Below are 18,936 nucleotides of genomic sequence, written 5' to 3'. Positions count from 1 at the left end.
GTTTCTCATAAACTACCACAAATGTAAATGTAGTGAAAATACATAAAAATGAATAAGGTGTTAGAGATTGAGGTGAAGAAATAGAAATGAGAACGAAAAAAGGGGAAGAAGAGTTGAAGAAAAATGAAAGAGGGAAGAAGATGCTGTTGGCCACTAGTGAGGGGGTCTGAGTTTGACAGATGCTTTCAGTGATGACCATCTGCCCCGAACAGCAGAGGTGCTGAACTGCAGGTTTTAAAGCTGCTCCTTCCAACAGCTTCAAATGAAGCAAAGGAGGGGACCTCTGGACAAAAGGTTATACTGGGAGAGGAGAGAGGGCCACGCCACCGCTGTACAACTTTAATTTATGATGGATGAGATTGGAGGAAAGGTCAGGTGGTGATAAATATGAGCACGTCTGTCCCAGGAGGTCATCAATTATGCTGCGGATTCTAACTTTTGATCTTGCGGGGGAAATGGATCTCTTCGTTGTAAGAAAACTATCTCTCAGAAAATTGGAGTGTGTTAATCAAATCGGCAAAGAAAAGGGAGAGGAGTGTGAGGAAGAGGAGGAATAAGATCTTAAATCTAAAGCTGTATTCCACATCAAACCAAGAGTCTTGTTTTAATGCTAAACTGCTTACCTGAAAAAGTATTGAAAGATATTAGAGTGACAATAACCAAACTCATCCTTGATTTATTATGTCTCATTGTTTTTTGGTGGGCTTTTTTGTCTGTTTGTCTTTTTGCTTTTTACACATTACCATTTTTTTCACATGTCAGTGACAAAAGCTGACAAAAAATGTTTGTGTGTGTAGTCATCCATACATGTAACAAATTTTTTTGAAGTGGAAAAAATTGTACATATTCACAGTTAGAAAACCATAGGTGTTTTATAAAATACTCTCACAGTAGAGAAAAACTACACTAACAATCACACAGTTCATAAAACTTCTCAGATATTTAATTTGGGCAGAATAAAAGATTTTGCATTGACACACCAAAATTTACAAATAAATACAAATAGGTTGTCATTACTTTTACTTTGATTTTGAAATACAAAACAAATTAACATTTTGTTGTTTTTTAAATACTGCTATTTTAGTCAAATGTAAAATGTCACACAATGGACACCTTTTAACCTAATATGCATTTTTATTCTATCTTTGTTTAATGTCAATACTGTCCCATCAAAACACAGATGTAATAACAAGATTTTAAACATCTTTACACCACTCTGTGTCGTTACAGCTCTTAACAGCCTTTATTTCTTTAAAACCTCTCAGAGAAATGGGTTATGGTCCATCCTAAGGTAATGAAATACAGAAGTCTCTTCCTAAAAGCATAAAAAGGAACAACAATAAGATCAGAGTGGCTGACCTTTGACCAAGGCCACCATCCTTTTATCATCTCAGTCTTTGCCCTTTTCTCCCCGTTGGCAAAAAACTGCTGCTCCAGGAAAAGTTATTAGCCTCCCTCTATTGTTTCACAAACGCCGGCCTGTAATGTAGAAAAGATTGCAAAGATTATGGGACAAACTGAAAAAAAAAGAGACAAAAAAACGAAAGAAAGGGGAAGAAGAAGATATGGGTTGATGAGACTGGAGTAAAAGTCCTATTTCTTTCTTCCTCTGGGTGTATATCAAGGCAGAGCTGAAGGAGTAATGGTCTTTTTATTCAGCTGACAAGAAGCCAGGATGTCAAGCTCTCTTCCAATCGATGGCTCTCCATTGTCTCCTTGCTGGCTCATGTAAACCAAAGAACCCTCCCTTGAATTATCTGCTACAGCCCCAAACAGCTGTTTTCAACACAGTCAAAAGATAAAGCAATATATTAGTTGGGCCTGTGTAGCTGTGGTGACCCCAATAAAAAAGATTACCCTTCCACCTCTATTGTCGGACCCCCAGTAGCATTATGGGTTTTTAATTAGGGTCCCCATTTGATTTAGAGAACAAATGGTTAATTTATTTTTTTTAGATGATGTAAGACAATGAAGTAAAAAGTTGTGAAGATTAAAAACAGATTGTTTTGAAGAAAAACCTAAACAAAATATTATCTTTCAGCATTGTCATGCAGTTTGTAAACATTCTTTCTTTACAACAAGAAGGATATCTATTTTAAAAATCTTTTTTGAGTCCCTACAAGTAGCTCTTTTACTGAAGAGGGTGGTGGGGGGATAGAGATGGGTTTAGGGACATACACACAACTATTCCTGTCCCTTTATCCAAAATTACATTGAATGATTCACTTTTAATTGCTTATCTCACCTCACCACCTGTCCAAGTCTTTGTTTGCAAGGGGGACATCTTGCTTGTTGGAAACCCTGCGGGAAAACTAACAAAACACAGCAGTTAAAGCACCCAGGTTCATTTTTTTTTTTTTTACGTGACTTACTACTTCAGTGACCATCATCTGGTAAAACCTGAGAGACAAGTGCCAGATAAAAGTATCCAAATAAAAAATTCACAACTGAAAAAAATCCTTGGAGTCGGCCGTGCACTTGAGCTAGGATATGGGGTTGAGATGGCTACAATCATCAGCACCCCAACCCCCCTTCCAATCAGCGAAGGGAAGTAGAGGTGGGGCAGTGAGGGGCTCCACTCCTGCCTCTCATGTCCCAGGGTGTGGTGTAGGGGTCTTCTAAATGTGCCATGTTGTATTGATCCATATGATCTTTCTAGAAAAAAAAAACAGCCAGAGTAGCACTCACACAACAACCCAGCTGAGTAAGGGCTATTGCTCCACCTCAAAGCTAATCAATTGTCTCTGTATGAAGCAAAGTGTCTTCCACATCACAGGATCAGTGTTTTTGTACATCCTTGTTTTCCACTGAGGAGTTTTGTGGAAGCAAGAGGCATTTTCTCAAGAATATCCAGCAATGAATAGGCAGATTTCTTTTACAAAGATAAGTTATACCAATAATTCATAAAAGTACAGAAGCCAAGAACCTGCAGATTTGATGTAATATATTTTTTTTATTTTTATTTTTTTTAAATCATGAATTGACTATTTTCTTATTTCAAGTCAACAAAGCCAGTTTTATTTTGTTTTGTGGAAAAATTGTTTTTTTATTTTCCTCTACTTGTGTTACATGGAAAAAAACAACAACCTTTGTCTTTGATCATGGGATGAATATGTTCTAGTGTTACACTCAATGTCAGTGTTTTGTATCGCTGTCATGACGCTTCAGCATTATCTATAACAATTAAGTCAAGCTATGCATGTGTAACTGTCTTTGCTGAATGTGACTTATCACGAAATAATCAGAGAAATAAGTTACCGCAGAAGAATAAGAAAACTTACTTTTAAGCTTGGTTCATCTTAGCCTTCAAATCATACAAACCTTAAAACTACTTGTGTCTAAAGATTTTACAAAATATTGTTCATCAGTTTTTTTTATTTGATAATGTAGCGGAATAATAAAATTTGGTGAGGTGACTTTACAATATGCTGCCAAATTGTCATGTACAATATACATATGTCTGATTACATTCTGATGCAAATGTTTTGATTACTATTGTAACTGTACAAAAGCTTCCACTCTACATTTTGATATTAAAGTCCAAGTTCTGTACATATTTCACATTTAAATGGTTTTAGGGGTTGTAGATCACAAGAAAATAAATAAATAGAGTACAGAACAGCTAAATATGCCTCAAAAATGTTGAAGAATGATGACCTTAGACCCACCCAATATTCATCAGCATGTTGGCCACCCAAAAAGCAAGTTGCGATAGCAAAGACAAAACCTTCACTCACACACATTAAAGATAGCATCTGCGCTTGTTTTTAATCTGAACTTAAATGTGTAACGATTAGAACGACAAGTTACAAATACCAATATGTCTCAAAGTTTGTCTCCAGGCTACTACACTTTTTTCTTATTCTCTATCATCCAACACGCCAAGACTCACTAAAATGCTGGAACTCTCCTGCAAGGGGACATGCAGAAACTTATAAGGTGTATGCCACTAGTCTGAATGGTTAAAGCAGGACCATGTAGCTTTTATAGTTATTGTAAGTCATAGCTAATTTTAAAGGAAGGAGGAAAGGCACACATTTTATCAATGGGTCTTCACAAAGATTACACAATAACATTAAGTGCTGTGTGCTCACATCAGACAAAAAACAACCCTTAATGTAAAATATCATCACTCTTTTCTGTATCAAATTAAAAATGTTTATTCTAAAAAAATGTTTGCAGCAGCTATTGTTGGAAAAACCATGGTAAAACATTACTTTTTACCTTTGAAAGTCACGCTTCTTCACCAGCACGGACACCTGCGGTCTTTTCGATAGTTGAGCTGCTGACTCATCACTGTCATGGGTGTGGCATGAACTGTAGCATATGTCCCACTCCTCAGGCTTGGGTTCTATCCCTTGAAACTAAGAATCTGCATGAGACATGTTTTGTAGTTCTATGACATGAAGTTTTTCAAATAGAGAACAGTGTTTTTGCAGGGTGAGGAGAAGTCAGCCTTCTTCACTGTAATGAACCTTGCCCACTTTTCCCACATAGCTCGATCTTTGGGAAAGTAAAGATGCTCATTCTATCCTCTGCTGTCTTGATGCAATAGGTGCATTATGCTGCCTGGTTCTGGTGGCCCCTATCATTACTCCATATGTGGTAATCGCCCCCAGTGCAGAGCCCAATTCATAAATTGTGGCTGTGACAAGCCTTTGGTCCATCACAACAGTGCATTTTTAAATGACTCATCTACTTTTAAAAACTAAATAAGCCTGATTGTGATTTATGTTAATACCACTAAAATGTGTAGAGTTTATGGCAATAAAAATGATGATGCTTAGAATTTAAGTTAACAGAAGTTACTGAGCTTTGATTTTCTGGTCTTACTTTTAATTTTTATTTTTATATTTATTTATTTATTTTTTACATATTGTTACAGAACTCCCCCTAAAAGTCAGGTAAGGAATTATAGCAGGAATTAACTTTTATTTTTTTATTTTATTGTTTCCAAAGTTAAAAATGTAATTTACATTAAGAATTCAGTTGTGACAATTTTCCTGTTTTTTTTAATTTTACTTACATGTATGACAACAACAGACTTGTGAATGATTAGCGTTTTAATAAGTGTGCCTCATGAAATCAATTTAGGTGATATTTTTAACTTTACCTAAAGCTACGTTTACTTAAATTAGGCCACCTTCTCTGCTATTTCATCTGCTTCTTCAGAATTCTGTTTTCTCTCTTTATATTTTTTTTTCCTGACAAAAATGACAATAAAGGCAACATCTGTCTTGAATTATGTCATTCCACATGAAGCAGATAGATAAAAATACAAACAGTAAACAAGTTAGCACCTTTTGGAAGACTAGTTCTCAACATTTTTTTTTATTTTATTTTAATGTTTTGGTCCAGCACATATGAGATACTATGGGTCTGGTCAATGTGCTATCTAACAAGTTTATTTAAAGAGAGAAAACATGGTGATGAAGAGTGATAAAATGTAGGCCTGGTTTTAAAAGTAAATGTCTGCTTTTAGAATTTTAAGCCCATGGGTTCACAGTGTCATCCTTACTCAGACTGTGCAATCTGAGTAAAAAGAGAGTGAAAGAAAAAAAAGGAAACTCTCAGCACTCATTTTTTTAAAAGCTAATATGTGACCCGCTGATGAAAAGTTCTTCCTTCGGAATTAAGTTGAATGTCCAGCGTTATCTCTCTGTTGGAATTTCTCTTATCACCCCAAGGGAAGCGAGTGACAGATTGATGCAGGTTCTTACCTGAGCCTCCCCACGTACCTTCTATATGTATCCTGCAACGGACAGATACTGTTAGTGCACCACGCTATTTTATACTTAGACCTCTCAAAAGCTGTTGAGAGACGAGACTAAGAGAGATAGTCCCGGGCATCTGTGTGCTTGGGTGGGAGGAGGATTTGGTTTCAAGAGATGTGGAGCTTTTGTCTGCACTCCAAACTAATATTGTTGCACAACATACAGCCATATTGTACCAACACATTTCATGTTTTATTAGGGTTTATAACTTTCTCTCCTATTTGTCTTTCAGTTAATTTGTTCTCTTCTTCAAATAATTTTGTAAAAAATATACTTTGGAAAAGAGTCCATCTCAGATAGAAGGCACACTGAATGATATGGCTATATGGCTGATAAACTGAGCCATATAGCTTAATTTTTTACAACAGGTTTTTAAAATAATAACACTTGACTCTGTCATCATTTAAGCAATTATCGTTGCTACCACACCACAATTAACTAAAATGGCTTTGATTGCAAATTAAAACAAAGTTACTTTTACAGTTGGAGCTTTTTTACTTGATATCCTTGTCAAGCATTTGATAGAGCACATTTTAGTGCCTATATTTTACTGAGGCAAACCTTGAATTAACGAGAAAAAAAACATACAAGAAATGTTATTGGTGTAGACATTAAATGCCTAAAATGTGAAAAGGCTGACTCATGTGCCCTTTGTTTAAAAGTGCTCTATGTATTTCATCTATCCTGTATAACTTCAAAAATTGACACCTCGATAACATACCAGAACTGGTTGAAATTAGTGAAAAAACCTTTTATAATAATGCAAAATTATATATCAACTGTACACTAAAACGTCAAACATTTTGTGCAGCTTTATTAGGTTATTGAATTTAGCACAAACAGTCTTGTAAAAGTGTTTATATTAGTTTATTTACTGTTGTTTTGTAACACATTTGATTTTAGAGGTCTTCTAAATAATATGGTTGGCTGTATTTTAAATAGAATTATATGTATTTTTTTTTTACTATCCAGAGCTAAAACATGGTTTATACATAGAATGTGATGACTCTCTGACCTTCTTAAAAGCACTGAGAACATAATATGTTAGGAATAGAACACAGCAAGCCCAACCTTTACTTTTAAAGTATATTATTTGATATAATATTTTAAACAAAAACACATTTTCTTCTATGTAATAAATGTGTTTTTCTAGAATTCCATGACTACTTCTGATTTAAAGCAGAATATTGCTGCTCAAGAGTAGGAAGTGATTCTTTTTGTATGATGAAGCTAATACTGGATTTAAAAAGAATATAAAAATTTTACAATAAATACATTAAAAATAACTGTTCATTCAGGTAACTGAAACTTTGATAGGCCGTTAAAGCAGAAACAGCTCAGACTAATTTGCTCATCTAATGAAACAAACAAAACAAAAATGTGCCGTATTTGCCACATTTGTATAGAGCTACCATACAGCAGGAGATTTGCTGGTTTAAACTGCTTTAAATTGATTGCTTTCATCCCCTGCTTTCAGAAACTTAAACTGCCTCTGTCACCCACTTTAAGATGCACTTAAATTGGCTGTGGGTAAAGCCTAATTAGTCAGCCTGCCAGAACAGCTTTAGACAGCTTTATTCACTGGTAGAAGTGCTGACTGCATGCCCCTGAACCAGGACCGCCAATTACCGTATGAGAGGTTATGATCCGAGATCAGTATTTCTGTTTAAAGATGCTTTGGGAATATGGATCGTGACAGTTAAGGGCTCCTCATCTACAGGTAACTTTATAACCTTTGTTGAGCTGTGAGTAGAGTTAAACTTCTGACTTGTGCAATTCACCTTTAAAAAAAAAAATCCTTGTAGTGTGTGAGCCTGGTGTTACGTTTTATGTAATTACAGAGTTTTCGAGTGTGCAGACACTTGTGATATTTGAGAGAACCTGCATTAACAGTGATCAAAACTTGACATCCTGACAGTATATTTTAAACTGCACTGCAGTGAGCGCTTATGATGACCTCTGACCTTACACTAGTCTGAGGAGATCAGAACAGTGGAATACATCTAAAGCTGGGGCGCTGAAGCTGAATCCCTTTTTTTGAGCTATCATAACCATCTGCCTTCTTCTGCATACCAAGACGCAGCTTATGCTCCACCAATAATCTGCACCTGGACAGTGTTGTGCTACTTGAGGGCTTATCTGAGAAGTCATACATTTTATCATTCACCAGGTGCAGCCTGGACATGACTGCAGGCAGACAGGGTCTCTTATCGAGAGAATGTATCTGTGTGCCAGGGATTCATGGAAGAAATGATGGCACTGGGAATTGGTGCAATGGATAATGCACATTGTTGTTTTGGTTGGAAATCAAGTCGTGATGTGGACTTGTTTGGCATTCAGAAATAATCAGCCTTGATAGAATCAAGTTAGTAGTATTTACGTGAAGGTTTTCAGAAGAGTTTTTAGTATTTAGTGTTGGAAAAATATTTGGATTTAAGTTACTCTTAAAAACAGACTTCAGAAAAGATAAAGCTCTTAAAGAGGCACATAAGGAAATTACCTTGCTTGTAACAAATTACTGCTGACTACAAAAGTAGACCATGTTTAGGTTTGAGAAATATTTTCTCAGGAAGTCAGTCAAAACCTCTTGCTTTCAATCTAGCTGGCATCTTTTAGGTAGAAAAAGAAAGAAGACAGAAAAGCAGGAGTCCATCAGGTGATGTATTACCCTTTAGGCATTGTAATTTGTTATATAAGCTTCATGTAAGCTCTGCAGCAAGATTAAAGACCTCCAGTTCAGTGTATCAGTCAGCCGTCAACTGCTGGGTCAATTTCCCTTTAACCCTTGTTTTGTGGTTCATAACCCTCTTATAAATATGACACTGTCAATCAAAAACACGGTGGCCAAGAGTTCTCTGACTGTCCAGGTTTTCTCTTGTAAATTCCACATCAAATTGTCCACAGTTTATCCAAAAGAAAATTCCAAAAGCCTGTTTTTAGAACTGAGCTTTCAGTGTTGATTTAAATAATTAAAATGTTCTTAAAAATGTGACAAATTTTACTTTTAAATCCAGGGAATTAATATTGCTTTTGACACATGACAATCTATGTGTTTTAGTGGTTTGCCTCCCAGTCTTTTTTTTTTTTTTTAGATTTGGGATACAGGCATCTTGAGAAGCTTACTAGTCATTAGCAGCCAGCAGACAGTGGATGCATTACACACTGTGACATAAATGACTAAATGAATCAGCACATCTATTAAAGGGTGTGTTCCCCCCCATGGTGCTGCGATACGATAAGCCCATATTTTGTTTTGATTCCTAATGACTGGCATAGGTGTGCATTCATCATGGATTATTGGGGGGACTTAATTTAATTGAGCTGAAGCGATCGCCTGTAAATCACATTACGCTGTCATTTCTCTTTACACTAAGGAGACAAAAGGCCCGCTGGCTGTGACTTGACAAGAAACCAAGGTGGGTGTTCCACTTCTATTCCACCAATATAAAGACGGAGTTATGAGGATTAGAGCGCTGCATTTTTAATTCCAAAATAGCCCCCTTTGAATATCAAAAATGGAAATGACGGCATACACAATGAAAGCTGTTATAATGCTGGATTTGTTGTCACTGAATATCAGCTCAGGCTCCCGTTGTAGCTCTTTGTCTAAATCCAGTTAGCATGGTGATAAACTGGAGTCTGACGGTGTTTACTCTGGAGTAGCAGCAGTGCGGCTGGAGGAATGCTCTTATCGCTTTTATTGCCACAGCTTCTCACACTCTTGGTTAACAAACAGAATGGGAAAATAAGAGCTGACAGCGCCCGGCCCCCCTCAGATGCCCGCAGTCTCATTTCCTCAGCTAATGTCCATTAGTATTACTCATTATTAAAATGAGACAAATCGGATGTTGTCAGTTAAAAAAAAAAAAAAAAAACTATTGTAAATTTGGTGACCTTATTCGGATCCTTTGCTTGTTAAACAAAACAAGTAAACATAGACAGAAAAAAACGAAACTTTAAAAAAATCAGCTCAGCTTGGTCATGGCATGAGTTTTACAATAGAAAAATTTTCTGATAATTAATTTACAAGGAGGTTATCGGACAAAGAAAAGTGATAAATGACTCATGTAGACATGTTGAAACAAATACGGCAAATATCCCACTTCTTGTAAAGCAACCAGGCCTCCTACTCATGAAAACAATTACAATTATTCAGTTAACACATTGTGTTAAAATCCAAGGCTAAAACATAAAAAGGCTTTGAACTCACCTATAAAGGAACTCCTTCTAACTTGAAGGAGGTGTTGTGAACCTCTAACTGTGACACCAAAGAAACGAAGGCAAAGCGACTGTGTGTAGGCCCCTCTGCATTGAGAGGAGGAGGCCAAGTGTATTGTATCCATAACCTGCTGTTATTGCCACACAACACAAGCAGCGGTGGGGGCCCCAGCCACAATGATGGAGCACCCTTCTCCTCCTGAGAAAGAATGTTTGCTTACTATTTCATCATCCCCCGGGGCCACAGGAAAATAAGCCCATCAGTTGTCATTGTGACAGGATAAAAATGGAGCCGTCATATTTTCAGTAACACAATGCAGGCGAAAGAAACGAAAGAGAGGGACAGAGAGAGAGTGCCATCCAGCACCATCACCCTCTCCAGCAAATGAATTATGGACCGGGTTCTTTCTCACGCAAAGACTATAAGTTAATATTATCTCCTCAGGATAATTATAGCAAAGTTCAATTACTGACACAGCATTAACGTGTGGCCCTGCACCGCGGGTTCTGACACACACCCCTTTTACACATTTATCTTTTCACTCCAACACAGTAAATCTGCATGATGGCAGTGATTTATCTACTAGTGCCTGGTCCCTAACTCTACCACCATTCTTCTTCGCATACAACGATTGGCCCCGGTCCCTTGAGTCCCCTTGAGTTTAATGTAAGCTTTTCTTTTTACAGCATGCTCTCAGACCAATTTGTGTCCCCACTTTTGTCTTCAGTGAATGAGGCAGAGGTATGGGATTTTAAATTTACTCCACAAGATGTATGACCCGGTGATTGCTATAAGAGGACGCACATGAACTCCACGTCAAATCCTCTGGGTGCATCATAACAACTGCATTGTGTAGGACCTAAGCTCTTAACAATAATGCTCTCAAGCACATATTTCAGACATTTATGTGTAAAACTCTTGACACTGACTGCAACTGAAAGCAAATTGTTGCCCTGCCAGCATAGAAGATGTTTTGTAGGCTCTGTTGTTCAGATTTTTTGAAGTGTGGACCAGACTAACAGCTAGGTTGAGATGGACCAAGACCAAAGTGGATAATAGCTGTCTTAAAACAACTCTGATCTGAAAAAGATTCATACCAATTCAACATTTTATAAACCTTTACATTGCCTTTACTTTCACATTTGAAAGCTATTAACATAGAAGTTTATGATTGTTCACATGGGAAAATAATTTGTCTGTAGTGCATTACTTATAACAGTCCATTTGAAATTAGCATTGTAAATAAAATGATACTCAGCCAAAGCATTTAATTAAAAATGTAATGTAATGGTGTGTGTGTGCATATCTATATCTATATCTACATATAGATATAGATATAGATATGTGTGTGTGTGTGGGTGGGGGGCAGTGGTGGTGCGTTAGTGTTCAAGCAAACACAGTTTTATTGATCTCTATATGGCTTTATATTTTCATTTTTGCTCTGGCTGAGTACTCTTTACATATTCAGCTTTGCAATATGTTTCACATGGACTATTATTGATGACAACCACAAACCTACACTGTCTTCAAAGTAAATAACTACAAACTTCTTTGTAAATAGGATTTGCATGAACTGCTCAATTTTTTTTTTTTTTAAATGAGTGTTGTTTTGAGACCGCAGCGATTTACTGTAGTCTTGGCCCCACTCAGATTAGCTGTCAGCTTGACTATAAGGTTTGAAATTCAGTAATCTCCACTTTTCTGAACCGAGGCCATTCAAGAGCTATCTAGAACAGGTAAAATATTTACTTGTAATAACCTTTCCATAGAACCTCACTTAGAAGATATCTAAACTACTCCTTTGATAACAAAGCTGTAGGCTAAAGAATCCCCAGTAACAGATAGCTGACTTTGAGACATGCTATTAAGTTTACAAGGAGCGCTATGAAACCTTTATTGTTCTCACCATGAAGACAATAACTGAAATTTAAAGTAAAAATTTAGCTTCTAAACTGAACAAAAAGGTTATGGTATATTTTGTATTAATATATTTTATTCAATAGCTGTAATGTTTTTTTTTAATACACCTGTTATACACTTTTACCAAAATAAAAAATCGAAATGGACAATAAGATCCTGAATTGAGGAATTTAGACCAGAATGACATCAAATACACACATCAGCTATAGAGTTCCAACATCTTTCAGTGTTATCATTCTTATCAACCAGTCACTGTTCAAAGATGTCACCAGCTTTCCTGTACAGCTTTACATTTGTGGGAGATTACATCTTAAAGATTAAAATAGAAATATCAAATGAGGAAGCATATATTAGAGAACAATATGTAAGTCAGCCATTTTTATATCACACAGACTCTTACTCCCAGTGTGACATTTGATCTACAGCATATTATATCCCATACTCAGTAGCAGGCTATTTGCATAAGAATTGACTGTCTGCCTACTAAGCATCGTCCTGCTTAAAGACTCAGCTGAAAATGTGTGTCATGAATATGAACATCTAAATCAAGTCAGAGTCTCACCCTCATATTCTGCAACAATTATTTGGCCAAACCATGATAGTCACTTTCAAACAAATCAAATTTCATTCTTATGAAACACATGTTAGCGAGGTGTACACTTTCAGTAATTATTCTGTAAACTCAACCCCATATTTTCATGCAAATGCGTTAGATAGTGACAAGTGAAATTTGAAATCCAATTTGTTGGTTATGAAACACATGTAGGGAAGAAATGTGTACACTAATTATTTCTGGGGCATCTTTGCTCCCTCCCTTCCACCCGTTCCATACACAAACTGAACTGGATATTACATTTGCTTAAAACTCAATCATGAAAAATGAAGACTCGATTTGAAAAATTTTAATAAAGATAAGTTGCTTCTATCATTGAATCAGGGAATGCTAATCGGTGCTTTCATTCGGGTGGTGGCAGATAATGTCACTCTAGCTTGAGGCTCTTATTTTGCAATAAAGCATTTACATTCTAATGATTTTATTATAGCTTATACAGGCTGTCAGCGACAGAGCAACCGAGCCGCAGCCCCTTCCTCCCAGGCTTTCCCATTCAAATCGCTGGCAAATTGTATCAGCTATCAGCTCATAGTGCTTTTATCAAGCTGGCCCAGTGGCAAGCCGGGGCCCACCACAATGAGATGACTATTGCTTGAAGAGTCTGTATTTAATCATTTCTGCTCGCTGGTATTGTTCTGCTTACAGTGCATAAATAAGTGCTTCAAATAACCCCAGAGTGCCACTGACAATGAAACAAAGTATCTGTCTTATTTATCTTCCTTGCATTCTTCACTGCACCCCTTTTATATATAAATATATGTATATATATATTTTTTTTATATCTTTTTTTTCTTCCACCACTTTCTTTGTTTGCTGCAGGCAATGTTTCTTATTCACTCACCTATCATCTTGGAACAGTTTGAAATTACTCAGTGATGACTGGAAAGCTTTTGCGATGTAGATAACCAAAAAGCACTTTTGAATGGCAAAAAAGATCTCCAGTCTTCTGACAACTCCATTACAGTGTGCAGAAGAGGAAAAACTGGTTTGGACCTGAGCCATTTCTGCTGGAACTAAGACATTATGAATGTATTTTAGTTTACAAGACTGTACATTAAAAACTTCCCACCAAAGAAATTTGTGGTTTTCTGTACTATTCCAAGAACATCAATATGCATTAAAAAAATATATATATAGGTAAGGCAACACATGCATGCCTTAGTATTCAATTACTTATATTAAAGTTACATGAGCATACAGGTGAAATAAAAAAGTATATTCTCAATGATAAAAATTGATGAGAAATATGTCAACAAATATGAGAAGGGGAATTTCTGAGACATTGAAGAAGACAATCGCACAGAAAACAGGATCCATATGAAGTCATAATATTGGCTTGAGCCCCATCTACACCACTCTGAATAGTTTTTAAATATATAACTTTTTCTCCTTTTATGTAAAACACTTTATCCACACAATTTGATCAAAAATGCTAAAATACCCGTTCTTGCGCCTTTAGGTGTCAAAATTGTTCACAAAAATTACATAAAAAATTTAATGGAAGAACATTCTTATCTTAAACAATTCCATTTTGTTTCTTTGATGCTATTTAAAAAAAATTTCATTTAATATTATTTTTATCACATGATTGAAATTTAATGGTGACGGTCAGGATAAACACAGATGGAGACAAAATGGTGCAAACAGCTCTTTTGTTACTGTGGTTTCTGCAGCTCAAAGTAAATAAGTGAAATCTGTAAAATAGGCTGCTGCGTCATTGCTTCATACATGCTCTGTATCTTGAGTACACAGATCCACAAAAAACAGATTTTGTAAAAACTTTATTTTAGAAAGCATATGAAAAAAATGTCAGTTTGTTTCACTTAAAACTAATCTTGCGCCAAAGGTGCAGCTGTAACAGAAAATTTCTGGTTTTAAAAATATCCGAAGTAATGTTGAAGGAGTTGTAAATGTTTCTGGTACTAATTAGTTCTATACAAATATGTCATTAGATACTTAGCCTAGTGTGTTTATAATTGTGTTCTGATAAGGTGGCTAACCCAATAAAACGGTTACTTTCATACTGAGGTTGTTAGTTTTACAACAGTTTTCAATAAGCCAGAAAAAAAATATATATATATAAGTTTTTGTTACTTTGGGAGTAAGTTCTCTAACTCAACTTTTGGTGTTTTATTCGTACAAATTTTTAGTAACGTGGTTATATGAAAATAAGTATAGCATTGTCATTTATCCTGCATGGAAGAACGCTTTGGTTCTATGTTCCAGTTTTTTATTAAAGGTAGACATTACATCTTTTTCTATGCTTGTCTTGTCCTACAGCATCCCATGCCAAGGAGAATTGGGCTAGCTCTTCAAGCGTTGTGCTCTGTTCAGAGAACATATATACATATTGAGAAGTTTGTTTTCACCTGGTATAAAGTTAGCTTATTTTATATGTTTTTTTGTGTGTGTAGTTCACTTTTAGTGCATGTAAGTGTACAGGAGCAAACAAAACAAAATAAATAACAATAATAAATAAAACAATTAATAATTGATAACAATGTAAATGCACATAAGACACCAAAGTTTGGATTGTTTTAATCTTAATCTCTTTCATGTCAGTTAATGCAAATCTGACATGTACACAAAAAAAACATAACAACATAAAATTTATTAGACATACAGAATGTGACTGAGATAGTATTGACATTTATTACTACTACATCTTAGAAAATGGCCTTGTTTGGACAATATGAATCAAAGGTTGGTTAAAAAGAAAACAATAATAACTTTTAAGTGCAAAATGTATAAATAATGTATATTTTAGACTAAACTAAAGATTTCCATTTCATTTTGTTTGACAGTGTTTTTTAGAGATCAGTTTGGATAACACCAAACCAACCTGCCAAACTCAACAGAGTAAATTATTATGTGATTTAAAGCAATACATGTACCTTGACAAATACAATACTCTACTACCATCTTAAAATACTAATTTACTGTAATGGACTAAATTTTAAGCTCTTGACATGAGGCAACCTTTGTAGCAAAATCAGCAAATTTCTAGGTTTTAGAAAAATGAACCAACTGCATTATACTGGTCATGTGTGTTTGTAGCTCAGGTGTTACAGGACACTTTTGTAATATCAAACAAGAATAATACCGAATAAAATAAGAATTGTAACAAATTTTTTTCTTGGTTCATACTCATAGACATATTTTAAATGTTTTTAAAGAAATAAGCAAATTGGGGTGACTAATTTTTACAACTAATTACCAAGATATATTGCTATTGTAGTAAGAAACACAGACATTAGTCAGTGCTTTTTCTATGCTTCCACTGTCAAACTTTCTCCAGTGTTTCTTTTTGGTCTACATTTTGTATCCTAATATAGTATCATATTGTAGCTATGATATCATCAGTGTAATTTAATCATTGAGGACAGTAATGATGCAATGATGTCATCCATGTTTTTACATAGTTTTTAGGTGTTTAAATCCACTGTCTGGCTATTCTTGCCTGTTCAAGGTGTACCTATACCCTTAGCAGTGTAGTATTGTATTCCAAGTTTAACGAGAGCGCTTTGAACTCACTTTGGAGTTGTCTCAACTAACCCAGGGGCAGGTTTTGTCACCGTTGCTTCATGTATCAACACAAGATAGAGAATGCCTCAGAGGGACTTTGACTAATTGGGGGGGTTAAACCACTGTTCATGAATCTCTGGCCTGATCCCTTCAAAATATAATGAATCTGGGTAGGTTTTGAAAGGCCAGGAAACAATTCTTGTGACCTGAGTTGTGAGGCGTTATTCCAGGAGACATGACCGTAAACCCATCCCTCTTCTCCTAAGGCAGTTAAATACCTGCCATTGTGCACCATTGTTCTGTTATTGCTGTTGTCCCTTTTTCTTTCAAGCTCAATTCTTTATTTTGGTGTATATTGTTACTCCAAAGGAGCTCTTTTTTCCTGAAGGCAAACATCAAACTAAGAGACAATATCAGCTCCACAAAAGACCTCCAAACACCATTATGTTTTTTTAAGCCCTTTTCAGCCTTTGCTTTTTTTTGCCTCTTTTTTTAGAACAAACTTTTGAACATTGTATATATATTTTTCTGTCTTGATTTCATAGAAATGTAATTTAACAAATTGAGATATTCTTGTTAAGTGATACCAGATCTTTTTTTTTACTATTATATTGTTTGCCATTTTTATTTCACAAGATGTGATAAAGGTAAGGGTAACAGCATAAATTGCAGTGAAATCACTGTAAATGTATATGAAACAGTTTTCCTTTGCATACTGGCTTTCCTGTGTGTACATCCTGTTTAAGAATTGATGCACATTTTAAATTCATGTCACCCAGCTAAAGCAGCAGGTAATAAATACAACTTAAAAGTCAATATGATAAGTCAACATTTTATTGAAAGAGGAGAGTTTTTATGCCTTGAAAAAAAAGAAAGACTAAAAAAAATCATGGGGGAAATTTATATTCGGCACATCAATAGACCAATCCACTCTCCATTCAGTCATTGCATTATTCACTGTGTTTTCATTTCCTGTTGATCAGATTGACTGTTTGATGTATTCCCTTAACTTGACACAATGATGCTGATAAAACAGTGGCAAATTTACTTATCCTGGTGACAGACAGCAATTTAGCGGGAAATGAAGTTGCCTTGACGACAATGCTGTATTACATACGCACCTTGGCAAATAACCTAGTTTGAATAATCACAATTCTCTGTTTAAATGATTTTTATACCCATTTTGAAGGAAGTCTTTGATGTGATAATAATAATTCCCTGACTGTGAGAGGGAGGTGGTGAGAAAGTGGAAATTATTTCAGTATTAGGATGTCAGTCAATCCGCTACCATGCATCGCTCCCTTATTAACTGGTAATGATAGAGCTACTACATCTACAACATTGCCTTCAGTGCTTTAGTGTGCAATGTATTTGATTTCAAAAAGTTTGTGGATGCTTTAATCTTTTTATTAGCTGGTGCAGAATATTCAGTGTTTTTTCTTACCCAGCCGTATCCATTTATTTGGTACCCAAATTGACTGCAAAACGAGTATTGAAGTTCAATGCATATGATCCCAGAAATCTGCAAAATATTTATTTAATTAAAATAGCAATATCATAACAGACACTAAAAGCAAAATACAGGATACATTTATGTTTAACACATTTTAATATCCTTAAAAAAACACTGCAGACACCTTTCTTACTTTTTTTTAAGTTTCTGTTTGTTGCTCCAGTGCAGTGTAGTTTATTTTATAGACTGTTTAACATGGTATATTGTCCTTATACATGATTTAAAGAGCTTTCACACATCACATACATTAGGATAATGGAAGTAGATGATTTTTTTTAGCACCATAAACATATGATGTATAAAATAAAACAACGAGAAAGAAAAACACATACAAATAACATACAATTACTAATGAGTATTACCTTTATACAATGTACAAATGGGCAAATATTAAATCTTTTAGATATCTAGAAATTGGTTAATTGCAGACTATGGACTTTCACCGAGTGGAATTTTTTTTCTTTTTTTTAATATTATGACAGATTGTCATTGTATGACATGTCTCTACTCAGTTGAGTCACAACTTCTCAGTGTGTGAACCCATTCGATGTAATCCCTACAAGCATTAGTACTTCATTTAACATAGTAGTAGTATCCTGATTATTGATCTGCTGTAGCTTCATTAGCTGGGAACTGACATGCCAGATTGATGTCTCTTTAAACTAGGGCCTGGTCAGGGATACCTGGGGAATCACACTATTGACTGTGGACTGTTTGTGTTGCTATGCCTCTGGAGACTTTGTGTTAGCTTTAATGGGATCCATCAATTCAGCTTCCCTCTTAATAATTATTGTTTCACCATTCAGAAGAGGCTATGACATCTGGAGTTTTTTTTGTTTTTCTTGCCCACAAAAAGTCATGGTTTTTCATCCAGGAATTTTAAATGTGAGTTTTTATTTTTGTTCATTTATCTAAGTCATGACAAGTTCATCTTTTAACCTAAATGTCCAAAGAACAACGTAAAAACAAAGAAAAGCAATAAAATTCCATATGAAGAATTAAAAAAAAAAGAAAATCCCTTCTAATTATTTGACATCAAAAACCTGTGTAGGGAGCAAGAAGAAACGATTTCACACAAAGATTAGCAGTCTTTGATTTAAAGAACGTCATTCTGAATGACAGACAATTGATTTTCATACATTTGATGCTGGTATCCTGTTGTTGTTGGTCTTTACATCGTCTTTGATATGCTTTAGTTTAACTAATAGTGACTACAGGAAGTATGAGACACATAAAAGCACAACCTTGCAGACCTTCAGTTTCACCTTGTCAGGTGGGGGAAGGGATGTGGGCTGCCTCAGATGATACTAAAAAGGCATCTGGAAGAAGGAAGAGGATGATAGAGTGAAAGAGCAAGAAGAAGAGAGGGCGA

At 35.4% G+C, this 18,936-nt stretch overlaps 1 long non-coding RNA gene across 3 annotated transcripts; it reads right to left on the bottom strand.

Moving 5' to 3' along the window:
- Positions 1-921: 921 nt before the first annotated feature.
- On the bottom strand, positions 922-10,198 carry LOC108232269. Of its 3 annotated transcripts, none has more exons than XR_005234259.1 (3): positions 9,985-10,198; positions 2,246-4,372; positions 922-1,479 (listed from the first exon to the last, which is right to left on the bottom strand). It is a non-coding gene; the product is annotated as an uncharacterized LOC108232269 (long non-coding RNA). The 3 variants fall into 3 exon arrangements; XR_001808451.3 differs by having other exon boundaries at positions 2,246-2,312; positions 9,985-10,174; XR_005234258.1 differs by lacking the exon at positions 9,985-10,198 and having other exon boundaries at positions 2,246-9,956.
- Between the last annotated feature and the right edge of the window lie 8,738 nt (positions 10,199-18,936).

The sequence above is a fragment of the Kryptolebias marmoratus genome, linkage group LG16 (genome assembly GCF_001649575.2).
Source record: "Kryptolebias marmoratus isolate JLee-2015 linkage group LG16, ASM164957v2, whole genome shotgun sequence".
Classification (NCBI taxonomy): Eukaryota; Metazoa; Chordata; class Actinopteri; order Cyprinodontiformes; family Rivulidae; genus Kryptolebias; species Kryptolebias marmoratus.
This window is presented reverse-complemented; position numbering and strand designations above follow the sequence as displayed.